Source organism: Mastomys coucha, unplaced genomic scaffold (assembly GCF_008632895.1).
Source record: "Mastomys coucha isolate ucsf_1 unplaced genomic scaffold, UCSF_Mcou_1 pScaffold2, whole genome shotgun sequence".
NCBI classification, from domain to species: domain Eukaryota; kingdom Metazoa; phylum Chordata; class Mammalia; order Rodentia; family Muridae; genus Mastomys; species Mastomys coucha.
The window spans coordinates 18044082-18048984 of NW_022196902.1; the positions used below are offsets into that span (position 1 = coordinate 18044082).

General features: G+C 42.2%; 1 non-coding gene across 1 annotated transcript; it reads right to left on the reverse strand.

Annotated features, from left to right (window-relative positions):
- Nucleotides 1-4161: 4161 nt before the first annotated feature.
- On the reverse strand, nucleotides 4162-4323 carry LOC116097977. Its single transcript, XR_004121638.1, has one exon. It is a non-coding gene; the product is annotated as a U1 spliceosomal RNA (small nuclear RNA).
- Between the last annotated feature and the right edge of the window lie 580 nt (nucleotides 4324-4903).

Consider the following 4903-nt stretch of genomic DNA (forward strand, 5'->3'; position numbering starts at 1 on the left):
CCTTCCTGTGATCCTGGTTGTGTCAGAACTCCTCAGAATCAAGCTGTCTCTGTGATCCTGTGTTTCTGAGATCCTGTGATCCTGAGCTTGTTAGATCACCTGGGAGTACAGCAGCTTCCTCTGGGTATTGTGGGACTGGCTGCAGAGCTTGCACCCAAGGTCTGCTCTGGACCCCAGCCCAGACAGACCGGAAGGAACCCGAGTCACTGGCCTGGCAGAGTTCCTGTGTAACTTGTTTCATTCTTATTAGAGTGCTTTTGAAATAGAAACTATATTTTGTATGGGGAGAGAAATCCTGTGTGCATGATCATCATCATATGAATCCATGTGTGTAGAGACCAAAGATCAATCATGGATATTGTTCCTTATGCACCATCCACTTCAGTTTGTCTATCTTTCTGTCAATCTGTCTGTCTATATGTCTGTCTATCTGGCTATCTATCTATCTATCTATCTATCTATCTATCTATCTATCTATCATCTTTTATTTATTTTTGAAACAAGGTCTCCTACTGCCAGCAAATGCACTAATTAAGCTAGGCTGGCTGGCCACCAAATCTCAAAGACCGACTGGTCTCTGCTTCCCTAGTTCTGGGATTATGCACATACACTACCACAGCTAGATGTTTTAAATGGGTTCTAGTGACTGAACATGTGTTTTCATGCTCACATACCAAGCACTTTACCAAGCAAGTTGTGTCCCTAGTCCCTGAGACAGTATCTGTTTCTATCACTACTCTTTTAGATATGGAGAAACTCATGGACTTTTCATGAGGAGGACTGCATCACACAGAAGCAGCAGAACCTAGATTTGAACTCACAACCCAACAATAACCCTGAATATACTACTACATCCTTTTGCCTCCTGGAGAATACATATATGATGTTGAGTAGTGTATTTTTCTGTACTAGGAGATGAAAGAATAATGGTAAGTCCTCAATTTAGATGAACTGTCAGAGAAGGCATATTAACATCCTAAGAAATAAGTCATCTGGTTCATTTTCAGTATAGAGTGTGCCTGGAACTCATCAATGAATCACAGATAAGCAAGAGCTTCTAGGCTTCTCTCTTCCCTAGCCTGAAGCCAGCATCTGCTTGTCTCAGCACTTAGGCAGTTGAAAAGTTGCAAGTGGTTTGCTACGTGACTGATCCAACAATCAGAAAGAAGACAATGTTCTCGCCCAGGGATATTCATCAGATTCAGATGTCTGCTCTAAACCAATGGGGTTGGAACCTTGGTGTCTTAGTGCTTCATTGCTATGAAGAGCCACCAATGCCAAGCCAACTCTTCTATAGGAAAACATTTCATTTGGGGCTGCCTTATAGTTTCTGAGGGTTAGTCCATTATCATCATGGCAGTAAGCATAGCAACATGGTGCTGGAGGAGCCAAGAGTTCTCCACCTTGATCTACAGGCAGCAGAAGTGGACTGTGTCCTATACTAGACAGAGCTCAAGCGTATACATGATCTTAAGTCCCATCTCCAGTGACACACTTCCTTCAACATGACCACTCCTACTCCAACAAAGCCACTCTTCTTCAAAATAACACTCCCTGTGGCCATGACATGAGTCAATGGGGCCACCACACTTGGAGAGGTAAGTCAAGTATGAAGACTGTGAATACTGCATCCTTCTAAAGCAGGAGTTTCTCTCAGGCAGGGACTTGAAAGATTTATCTATCTTATGTATATGAGTACTATATCTGTATGTACACCTCCATATTAGAAGAGGGCACCAGTCCACATTATAGATGGTTGTGAGCCACCATGTAGTTGCTGGAAACTGAAGTCAAGACCTCTGGAAGAACAGCCAGGGCTCTTAACTGCTGAACCATCTCTCCAGCTCCAATCATGGACTTTAAAAGTCAATGTGTCACAGAAGTCAATACAACAACCATTTCTGTCCTTTCTCTATGTTGGTGACTAGTCTGCAGAACTGAATATTAAAGACTTTCACATCCACTTGTCTCTTGAGTTTATTACCTGAGAGCGAGTCTTTCTCCCCACAGTGTTAGTCTCCATAGTCTCCATGACTAGATGCCAAAGACTTGGCAGCTTCAATAACAGGGGCCATTTCCTGGAAGCTGGAATCTACACTTGAGATACATGAGGCATTGCTTCCTGCTTGGGCTCAGTGTCCACCACCATGCCCACATAGGCGTATCTCCTTTGTGCATGTATGCCTAGTACTTTGTCTTTTAAGAAAAAGTCCTGTTATGTTGTAGCTCTTTGGGCCTCAGAACATTAATTACCCCCACTAAAAGTTCTATTTCCAAATATAGTCATGTAAGGGACAAGGAGATTAGCATATGCATTGGAGGTGGGGGGACTTTGGTCCATAACAGGGAAATTTACACATCAGCCCTCTTTTGCACAAGCCTTCTCACAACCCAGGGAATGATACTGGGATATATCCACATGATAATAAATTTCAGAAAGTATTTTAAGCTTTGAACATTTATTTTTGTGTTTATTATTGTGTGTAGAGTGGCACTCACTTGTGCAAAGGTGAGGTCAGAGGTCAACTTCCTGGGATTGATTCTTTCCTTCTACCTTTCCGTGGGTTCCAGGAATTTAACTCATGATGCCAGGCTTGGGCCACAAGTGCTGCTGCGCTCTGAGCTGGCTTGTCATTCCATGGGTCTTTTAAAACATTATTCTTAGATGTATTTGTTTGTTTATTTATTTTATTTTATATGTATGAGCCTTTTGCCTGCATATATACACGTGTACCACAAGCATGCCTGGTGCCTCGGGACAGTGTACAGTTGTATAATGAGCAGGGTAGTCCTGGATAAAGAGGATGTGGGACTGGAGTTTGGGATGGTTGTGAGCCACCATGTGGGTTCTGGGAACTGAACCCAGGACCTCTGCAAGTGCAACTATACCCTTACCACTGAGCTATCTCTCCAGCCTCCCCATTCCCATAGACTTTTAAAGTTTACCAGAAGGAAGAAGAAAGGTTTATCTGCTTCAAGTAGCTATCCTCCTGCCTCCTCTCGAACACGTGCCCTTGGTAGGAGATAGGAGTGAGGGACAGATGCATGAGGGGCATTTCGTCTAGGTGGGGCAATTTCAGTGTGGCTTGTGATTATGTTTGCATATTATTACATGGTACTTACCTGTCCTGATGCCAGAACAGCTTCCAGAAACGCTCATATTACCAAGTGTCTTGGTACAACCCCTGGGTTGTGTGACTAGTAGGACAAATGGCCATACTGCAGTGAATACATCTCCTGCCCTTGACTTCTGAAGTATGTGGGAAGCAGGAGAGGAATATATTCTGAATGTATGGAGCCATAAGTAATTCTGGAAAATGCCCCCAAGCACTGTATGGATTCTCATTGATATTCAGATGGAAAAGTTCTCTTTTGTAAGCCATTATCAGCAGTATATATTTTCATGTAAGTTGTATGAAATAGAATTTGTTGGAAATCACATATTTGAGGACAGAAAGTGGAAACTATAGTAGAGCAGTGAATGCATCTTATAGATCACGTAGATATGAACACATACAGTACACAGGGTAAGCCTGGATAAATAGTATGAAGAGTTTCCACTGGAGAAGATGGGAGCCTGAGAAAGTAAACACTCCATGTGGGTGAACTTTCCACTTGTCTCTTTGAAGGGGAAGCATCCAGCTGAGACAGATCGTTTGTGCTAAAGTTTATGTAGCAAAGCAGAAGAAGGGACAGTGAGTTCTAGTTTTTGTTTCTGTTTTATTTCATTTTTTTTAATCTTAAAGAGAAGATCCCTTGTACAGCCTTGGCTAGCTTGGAGCTTGCTAAATAACAGTAGCTGGCCTTGAACTCAACATATAAGCTAGGCTGGTCTTGAACTCACAAAGATACACCTGCCTCTACCTCCCACCTGCTGGGATTAGAGGCCTGAACCATTGTGCTGATTAACATTTATTTTTATTTTTAATTACGTGTATTTTGATTATGTCTCTGTGGGGATGTGTGCACATGAACATGAGTACCCATAGAGCTAGAAGAGGATATTGGATCCACTGGACTTAGAGTCAGAAGTGGTGGTAAGTTGCCTTATGTGGGTACTAGGAACTGAACTAGACCTTCTGTAAGAGTAGTATGCACTCTTAGCCACTGAGCCATCTTTTCACCCCTGTGCTATGGATTTTTTTCTTTTCTTTTTCTAACAGGGGAGAGTGCAAATGCAGTCCCCACTACCACAAATTATACAGTCAAGTTTCCCGCATTTGGGGAAATTGTAGGGGTCAGCACATCCGGAGTGCAATGGATAAGCCTCGCCATGGGAAAGCTACCTTTGTGATCATGGTAGCTCCCCTGCCAGGTAAGTATGCATGCTATGGAGTTTAAGGAATTTTTTAAAGTGAATTTTTATAACCTGGATGGCATATTCATTAGGTGGATTTCCTCTCAAATAGTGGGCAACTGGTTTTTCCTCTTAGGGTACTTCTTCTGGAATGGGAGGGGGGAAGCAGGGCACAAATCAAAACACAGATGAAGTGATTATAATGAAGCCAAGCCTTTGAAGGGTGAGTGCCTTTTGACAGTACTTACAAATGATAGTCTTAGTTGGCTTCTGCTATATCGACAAGAGGCTAACTACAGCTTCATGAATGTTTAATCATAAAAAGACAAGGGACATGGCCACCAAGGTACAGCTGCAACCTCCTTGGTTCTCTGGTGTCCTATTCCTTGCCAAGCCAATAATAAAAGTTCAGTGGGTTACTGTAAGAATTAAAGACCACAGCTATAGAGCTCAATACAAGACACAATTTAAAAATACATTTAATTCCTCTTTTAGATTAACTTTATACGTTTTTCAAGATTATTGGTTCCATAAAACTTTAGATGTGATGGAAAGGAAATTCCCTAGTGAAAGCTAGAAAAGGCTGAAAGACTATCAGAGGCCTTA